The 9338-nt window shown below is 41.7% G+C and overlaps 1 long non-coding RNA gene across 1 annotated transcript; it reads right to left on the bottom strand.

Annotated features, from left to right (window-relative positions):
* Positions 1-331: 331 nt before the first annotated feature.
* Positions 332-3482, bottom strand: LOC123487279. Its single transcript, XR_006659704.1, has 3 exons — positions 3310-3482; positions 1145-1471; positions 332-419 (listed from the first exon to the last, which is right to left on the bottom strand). It is a non-coding gene; the product is annotated as an uncharacterized LOC123487279 (long non-coding RNA).
* Positions 3483-9338: the final 5856 nt, after the last annotated feature.

Raw genomic sequence — 9338 nt, 5'->3', positions numbered from 1 at the left:
CAGCACAGTCAGCAACAACAGACAGATGTTTACACACAGCTCCTAAAAGGGTCCTTCTCGTCCGCTGTGGTTGCCAACGCTGCTTGCCTGCAACCTGCCAGATAGAATGGGAAGGTTACTATACTGTACTACAGTGAATCTAAAATGACGTTATCAATAAACATTCCTGAGCGCTAAGGCATGCATTGCCCGCAGTTTATTTTATAAAAGCCAGAACCATATATAGAGTTGATGACTCTGATAATAACAATTCATTCCATTTGTCTTACTAAGACTAACAAAAATATGAGATATTCTAGATAATCTTGTGCGGACTCACCTTTTTTTCTTTTGAAGCTTGACACAGCTAAAGATGACTAAAAGGGAAATGATTAGGATAACTGGAATGCCAACCGCCCACAGGGATGTCTTCCTGTCATCTGGATGGTGAAACATGAAATTCCAGTGAGAATGTGTTTGGAGAGACAGCATTTACTCAGAAGAGAAAGATAAGAAAGAGGGGATTTTACACCCTTCCTTTTAATGCATTCAGTTTGAATAACATGTTGACATTATGTTCTGTCTCATCTATCCTATGTGACCAGCATCATCGTGCAATACACTGTAGTCAAGTGTTGTGTTGAGCTCGGTAGTTTCCGGCCTCAGGAAGCCACATGATGGATACATGATACAATCATCCATCATGTAGCTTCCCTGAGGGGCTGGAAACTACCCGAACTCAACACAACACTTGACTACAGTGTGTTTAAAGGGAGTGACTCGTGATGCTTTACCATGGTAGTTCAAATTAAACCTAAGATTTCTAACAGCACTAATAGCATCACAACATTAGCCTCTTGGAACCTGCCTGATCTCGCTGCGTTCTGTTTTCAGGAAACAGAATGTTGCGCTGTTGCACGATGATGCTGATCACAAGGCTGTCACAACATACCCCTGGGGATGATGTAGCCCTTTAAATAGAACGCCAAATTCATGCATCCAAATGTAAATGTTTTTGTTAATATCATGTATTTGGCATACTATTTATAGGGCTAGGGATGATGAGGATGTTTTCTCAATGTCGTTTTCAAGTTGGACCATTCTGTACTGAACTGACACTAAAAGTGTATGGTCTAAAAGTATATGACATGTCAACATTACGTACCCTCTTCAACCTCCCTCTCTCCAGGGAGAACAGGAAGCAGGACTCTCTCGTGTCTCTGTGTCCTCGTCCCATTGTTTACCATACAGTCCACGTATCCCCCTGAACCTGGCAACAGTTGGAGGGTGATGTTGCTAATGGCTGTGACAGTTTGGTCTTTGTTAACGACAGTCCAGTTGTTAGGCGTCTTTATGAGTGACGCTGCAGAAATGTTCCATTGGATCCAAGGTGCTGGTTTTCCCGTGGCTGAGCAGCTGACCACAACTTCCATGTTTACTTTAGGTTCAGTGCTGGGGACTTTTTGCATTGTGGCTCTCACTTCAGATACTCCTTAGAATAGATGAAACAGGGAATATTAGATAATATTTATATTACTTATTTTACCTGTATTTTACCAGGCAGATCAATTAAGAACAGATTTCAAAATATGTATCATGTTGTTTTCATATGGTTTGACAGCAGTAAATGTTCCTTATTAATGCATGCAGAGTTCATGGTCTTTCAGACAGTTTTGGGATTCAGCCATTTTGGGGAAATCCTGCCAGTGATGTAACAATGCCAATATGGAGATTTATAGTTGCAGTTAGCTGGTGTTCTGAAGCCTAGTGTTTCTATTCCCCTATTATACAACGGGTGGGTCTAATCCTGAATGCTGATTGGTTAAAAGCGCATTCCAGCCGGTGTCTATTCCACAAGGTTACCAATATGCCTATTTACTCTGTTCCATCTGACTGCGCAATCCACGTCTCAAATTATAAACTTGATCTCCGCTATAAAAAGCATCTAGAAATTATCTCACATTTCTTTTAGACTAACATTTAGTTTTCAACAGCGGAGATTTGTATAAACCTATTTGCAACATTGTTTCAATATTCAAATTCGATCTCCAGCTGTCCCATAGTAATGAACGTGTCGGGATGAGACAGACAGGCAGGCAGCGTTTCTCAGCCAGTCGAAATCATGAATCAGCTGGCATAATTTTATGGATATATACAAAGAAATGTAAATTAAGAAAAGGTCAAACGAAACGAAGTGCAGCTAGTTTGAAGTCTTTCCAGCTTCAGTGTTTGAAGTGATTGTGTTAGCTGTGTTGTTGGCTAGCTCCTCTGAACAACACTGTCCTGATGAGAGAGCACATTTTCTATGCCAGGCGAAATCGTGCCTCATTAGCTCATTGTTATGGATGTATCCAAATAAATGTCACTAGAAAAACAGCTTGTGCAAATGAAGCTGTTGTTATTCTGGCTGCACTGTTTGACGTGACTGTAAATTAGCTGTAGTTGGTTAGCTAGCCAGCAAAGGATAAGAACGTTGCCAGCCAGTATGGCAATATAACATTTAGAATGAAGGACTGGGTCGCGTCCATAGATACAGAACAAAAAGACCGAACGACTGGGTCGCGTCTCTGGCAACCGAACCAATATAACTAACGACCAGCCAGTTTGGGTAGCAACCCTAGATTTGCGTCGGGACTATATCTTGTGGAAGGATGAAATAGTATGAATAAATTAATCAAAATAACGTTTTTAATGAAAATATGTCAATCATTATTTGAATATGTTGGTAATCCGTTGTATAAAAGTGATAATGTCCTTGAAGCCGGTGTTTGGAGGATATATTGCCACAGTTTGCCAGCCCTCGACCCGTGCCAATATATCCTCCAAACACGGCTTAGCGAGCATTATCACTTAAATAAATCCCAGAATAAACCCCTTACAAGGCCCATACTGTATTATTCAGAAATCATGCCTTAGCAAATGTCCTGCTGTAAAGGGTGACTAAAGGATTATGCTATATTTGGCAAAGCACCAGATGTAAGGACCTTATATTACCTGTATTGGTATGGTTTTGCTTATAAATGTATTAGTGGAAGCATCTATGTATTGCTTATGAATGCTCGAGAAGAGTGTTTACCAAAAAAAGTTTCTCCAAGGATCTTCCACTTCTATTCCAGTACACCTGATTCAACTAGGTCTAATCAAGGACTGGATAATTAATTGACCAGGTGTGCTTGTACCTGTGCTGACCTACTGTCAATGTAGCTCTAAAAGTAATACGATTATTCTTTTGAGTGACAACATTTTCATGTAAGTAATATTGTAACTTTAACTGAATAGAGACATCTACAGGTAAGCCCTAAAACTGTTATTATTCAGTGCATTAAATACCTTGAACTGTAAGACACTTCTGCTTGCGTCTTGATCCACTCGGGTAAACGTTGAAGGAGCAAATATAGCAGGCTTCGTCCGCCCATGTTACATTCTTCACGGTAATAGACGTCGAGTCGAGAGATGCCTCAGTGAAAACCACCTTGCCTCGGTGCGGGTCTATGATTTGAGCTCCAAACCGCTTTGCTGTAGGTGGCAAGATTCTCCACCGAGTCGTCTTTGAACAGTCTCTGCCAGGTAACTTGCAGCACACCTGTCGGGTCCGCATGGGTGCAGGTATATGATGCATCGCCATTGAAGTTAACAGTGGTGTCTCCTCTAGCTACGACGTTGACAGAGACCGCTACAAAAGAAAGGCAAGTTAAATACAATTTAAAATAAAAAAGCTTAGCCTACATACAAAATAATCAATGACCTGTCAAACGTGGGAAATGTTGCTTACATAACCTATGTTATATTACATGAGCGGAATCAACCACTAGTCAGAAGCCATGGAAACGATTTACCTTCAGACAGCAAGCATAGGAGTATGAGAAAAGTATTCATTCTCAGCTGGTGAATGTTGACATAAGCTCATGGTGGATGTTTCTCTTGTTGGACCTTTTATAATATATTGTTTAGTTGCACGAGTCAGATTCAACGAAAGGGAAAGAATGCTTTTTGGAAAGCCCTGAAATTGTTGAGGGGTGGAGATTAGCCTAGTTCCCCAGTGGTTCCCGGCTGTAGCCAATTACAATGTGACATCTACTTTACAATAAATGAGAAGGAACAAGGAACTGTTGGTTGTAGTTTTCAGTTGGCTCAAACTGAATGATGTCATAGCTGCACACAAAAAAAACTGAAATGGGAAGTCAATTTATAGTTTGTTGGCATACATTTTTTTGGTTCATAGGCTCTGTGCCGAAGTAAACTCCAATTTAGTGGCCACCACATCAAATCAAATCAAATCAAATCAAATTTTATTGGTCACATGCGCCGAATACAACAGGTGCAGACATTGCAGTGAAATGCTTACTTAAGCAGCCCTTAACCAACAGTGCATTTATTTTAAACAAAAAAGTAAGAATAAAACAACAACAAAAAAAGTGTTGAGAAAAAAAGAGCAGAAGTAAAATAAAGTGACAGTAGGGAGGCTATATATACAGTAAAATAAAGTGACAGTAGGGAGGCTATATATACAGGGGGTACCGTTGCAGAGTCAATGTCAAAGGCATCAACAGACTGCTACAACCACAGATAATTCCAAAACAATTGGCTGCTAATGCTCCACCCCCAGAAACTATACAGAACAAAAATAAACTCAACATGCACCAATTTAAACGATTTTACTGCATTACAGTTCATATAAGGAAATCAGTCAATTGAAATAAATTCATTAGGCCCTAATCTATGGATTGACTGGGCAGGGCACAGCCATGGGTGGGCCTGGGGAGGGCATAACACCCACCCGCTGGGGACCCAGGCCCACCCATGGCTGTGCCCCTGCCCAGTCAGGAGTTTTTTCCCCACAAAAGGGCTTTACTACAGACAGAAATACTCCTCAGTTTCATCAACTGTCCGGGTGGCTGGTCTCAGACGATCCCGCAGGTGAAGAAACCGGATGTGGAGGTCCTGGGCTGGCGTGGTTAACCATGGTCTGCGGTTGTGATGCCGGTTGGACGTACTGCCAAATTCTCTAACACGATGTTGGAGGTGGCTTATGGTAGAGAAATGAACATTAAATTATCAGGCAACAACTCTGGTGGACATTCCTGCAGCCAACATGCCAATTGTATGCTCCCTCAACTTGAGACATCTGTGGCATTGTGTTGTGACAAAACTGCAAATTTATGTGGCCTTTTATTGTCCCAAGCACAAGGTGCACCAGTGTAATTATCATGCTGTTTAATCAGCTTTGATATGCCACACCTGTCAGGTGGATGGATTATATTGGCAAAGGAGAAATGCTCACTAACAGGGATGGCAACAAACTTGCACACAACATTTGTGCGTATGGAACATTTCTGGGATCTTTTATTTCAGCTCCTGAAACATGGGACCAACATTTTACATGTTGTGTTTATATTTTTGTTCAGTATAAATAAGTCTACAGTTGACTAACAGCATACATTTCAGTCAATCTACATAAAACATTTTACAATGTGGGAAATGATGACCGTGTTATTGGAATAAGGTGAGTATTTCATGAGTGAGACATTTTTTATTTTTATCTATTACAGTAGTATGTGTGTGTCATAGGGCTTTACAGAGTTTTCACAACCTGCTTCTCACATTAAGTGCTGTTATGGTAATTGTGTCAGCAGGAAGTTCCCCGATTCTCTTCCTGGCGGTTGCTGGTGCTGAGTCTCCATTGTTAGTCTGGTGTTAGGGGGTTGAGGGCTTTCTCTTCCTAGGGAATGTGTAGTGAGTGACTTTGTGCTTGAATGTCATAGCTAAAGTCCACTGCCCCAGTGCGTAGTTGCTGCCCAAGTCAGGAGTTGCCCAAGTCAGGAGTTGCGTTACAGTGAAACTGAAAAGTCTTTAGATACTTATGTGACTTTATTAATTGAATGTTACATTAACATAATCTTAGTATAACCAGTGTTGTAAAATACTTAACTAAAAAATACTTGAAAGTACTACTTAAGTAGTTTTTCGGGCTATCTGTACAGTTACTTTACAATTAATATTTTGACAACTTTTACCCCACTACATTCCTAAAGTAAATAATGTACTTTTACTCCATACATTTTTCCTGACACCCAAAAGTACTCCGTTACATTTTGAATGCTTAGCAGGACAGGAAAATGGTCCAATTCTATTAACCATCAATAGTTGTATATTTCTCTCTGAGGGTGTCTCAGGGGAGTGGCCCAACAGAAGGTCTGAGTCAGGGTTACTGTAGAAAATAATCAAATGAAAGAGGAACCATCCTGACTGGAGGGTTATTACAGTACTCTGGCCCCTCTGTGGTAACTAAGTGTTGTACTGAATCCAATTCCGGGAAAGGAGGAGCAGTCAAAAGCAGACACTCATTATCTGATGTCACTGTAAACGTTGATATGCTGTGATTGTATAAAAGTTGTTGGAATGCATAGAGGAGACATCTGGTAAAACTGAAAGTAGCCTAGAGTTTAGATAGTCGGGCCAGCAGGTTGCCGGTTCAAATCCCAGGTCAGATGGGACAAACTGCTCCAGGGGCACTACTGCAGTGTGCATGTGTGTGTGGTTTCCATAGAAATGCTACAGGGGAAAATTTAGAAAGGTGTTGTGTTCTAATCCCAACAAAATGAACCAAACATTTTCCTTATATCTTGGGAAGTACCTGTCTTAAATTCTGGTTAGCAGGTGTGATCTTATGTTACTGTGGTGGGATTGATACCTGTGAAGCTGTCTCGCTCAACCACAGGATGATTCCAGCTGCATCTCAACACGTATGTATGTATGTATGTATGTATGTAATATACATAAAAACAGACAGTGAAAAGACAGATGATACATTTTTCTGAAACACATGTCTTAATTGATGTAGTCTACAGTACAGAATATGGACTATATAAGATATGTTACAAAGAACAAACACAATGGTAAAACATCTAAAGTATGGAGAGAATTCAATACAATCAGGCGATGCAAAGCTCTCTACACAAATATAAAGCATTCACATATTTATGTAATCAGACAGGACACTTTCCTGGAATTTTTACTTCAGAAATGTCGCATCACTATCCGTTCATTGCTCTGTGACAGTCCTTTTTTCAAATGGAGCACAGCGACGCCTAGTGGAACTGCAGTTTTATTTTCCTTTTTGTTTCTTGACAAAAACCACCTAGGAATTAAAAATGACTGATTAATAATGCATGTTGCTGTGGAGACGACAGACACTACTGTTCAGCAAGACAAAAACCAGAGGGGGAACCGTTGTAATACCACGTAACACACAATATATATATATGAGAGAGAGAGAGAGAGGAAAAAATATAAACGCTTAGCGATTTCACTGGAGTTACAGTTCATATAAGAAATCAGTCAATTAGAAATAAATTCATTAGGCCCTAATCTATGGATTTCACGACTGGGTAGGGTCCCAGCCATGGTTGGGCCTGGGAGGGCGTAGCCCCACTTGGCAGCCAATCGGAATGAGTTTTTCCCCACAAAAGGGCTTTAGTTACAGACAGAAATACGCCTCAGTTTCATCAGCTGTCCGGGTGGCTGGTCTCAGATGTGGAGGTCCTGGGCTGGCGTGGTTACAGGTGGTCTGCGGTTGTGAGGCCAGTTGGACGAATGCCAATTCTCGAAAACTGACGTTGGAGGCGGCTTATGGTAGAGAAATTAACATTACATTCTCTGGCAACAGCTCTGGTGGACATTCCTGCAGTCAGCATGCCAATTGCACGCTCCTGCAACTTGAGACATCTGTGGCATTGTGTTGTGTGACAAAACTGCACATTTTAAAGTGGCCTTTATTGTCCCCAGCACAAGGTGCACCTGTGTGATGATCTGCTGTTTAATCAGCTTCTTGATATGCCACACCTGTCAGGGTGGATGGATTATATTGGCAAAGGAGAAATGCTCACTAACAGGGATATAAACAGCGTTTTATATCTGAATATGAACGTTAACAGCGCCGGAGAAGATGGCAGCTGCCGTTTTACAGCCCTCTAACCAATTGTACTATTATGTGTGTTTTTTCCGCGTTATTTGTAATTTATTTTGTACATAATGTTTATGCCATCGATCTCTTATAACCAAAAGAGCTTCTGGATATCAGGACAGCGATTACTCACCTCGCATTGGACGAAGACTTTTTTCTTCAACGAGTCGGGACGTAAGGATATTCTACAGACACCCGGCAAGGCCCAGATCCCCGTCATTCGCCTGAGGAAGAGAGACGGAGAATATCGTGGACGTAGGTCGGGGTGCCTTGTAAGGGATCCTACGGCGAGCGGTAAACTGCCCTCTCCCATCAATACTATTAGCCAACGTTCAATCTTTTGAGAATAAAATTGACGATTTAAGATTACGGTTATCCTACCAACGGGACATTAAAAACTGTAATATCTTATGTTTCACGGAGTCGTGACTGAACGACAACAATGATACCATTCAGCTAGCAGGCTACACGCTACATCGGCAGGACAGAACGGCTGGCTCCGGTAAGACAAAGGGTGGCGGTCTCTGTATATTTGTAAACAACAGCTGGTGTACAAAATCAAATACTAAGGAAGTCTCGAGGTTTTGCTCGGGCCTGAGGTAGAGTATCTTCATGATAAGCTGTAGACCACGACTATTTTACCAAGAGAGTTTTCAGCTATATTTTCATAGCTGTCTATTTACCACCACAAACCAATGCTGGCATTAAGATTGCGACTGAACGAGTTGTACAAGGCCATTAATCAACAGGAAACGCTCATCCAGATGCAGCGCTCCTAGTGGCCGGGACTTTAATGCAGGGAAACTTAAATCCGTTCTACCTAATTTCTACCAGCATGTCAAATGTGCAACCAGAGGGAAAAAAAACTCTAGACCACCTTTACTCCACACACACAGAGACGACATACAAAGCTCTCCCTGCGCCCTCCATTTGGCAAATCTGACCATAACTCTATCCTCCTGATTCCTGACTTATAAGCAAAAACTGAAGCAGGAAGCACCAGTGATTCAGTTAATAAAAAAGTGGTCAGATGACGCGGATGCCAAGCTACAGGACTGTTTTGCTAGCACAGACTGGAACATGTTCCGGGATTCTTCAGACAGCATTGAGGAGTACACCACATCAGTCACTGGCACCATCAATAAGTGCATCGATGATGTCGTCCCCCACAGTGACTCGTACGTACATACCCCAACCAGAAGCCATGGATTACAGGTAACATCCGCACTGAGCTAAAGGGTAGAGCTGCCGCTTTCAGGAACGGGACTCTAACCCGGAAGCTTATAAGAAATCCGCTATGACCTCCCAACACCATCAAACAGGCAAAGAGTCAATACAGGTCTAAGATTGAATCATACTACACTGGCTCTGACGCTCGTCGGATGTGGCAAGGCTT

The sequence above is a fragment of the Coregonus clupeaformis genome, unplaced genomic scaffold (genome assembly GCF_020615455.1).
Source record: "Coregonus clupeaformis isolate EN_2021a unplaced genomic scaffold, ASM2061545v1 scaf1596, whole genome shotgun sequence".
NCBI lineage: Eukaryota > Metazoa > Chordata > Actinopteri > Salmoniformes > Salmonidae > Coregonus > Coregonus clupeaformis.
This window is presented reverse-complemented; position numbering and strand designations above follow the sequence as displayed.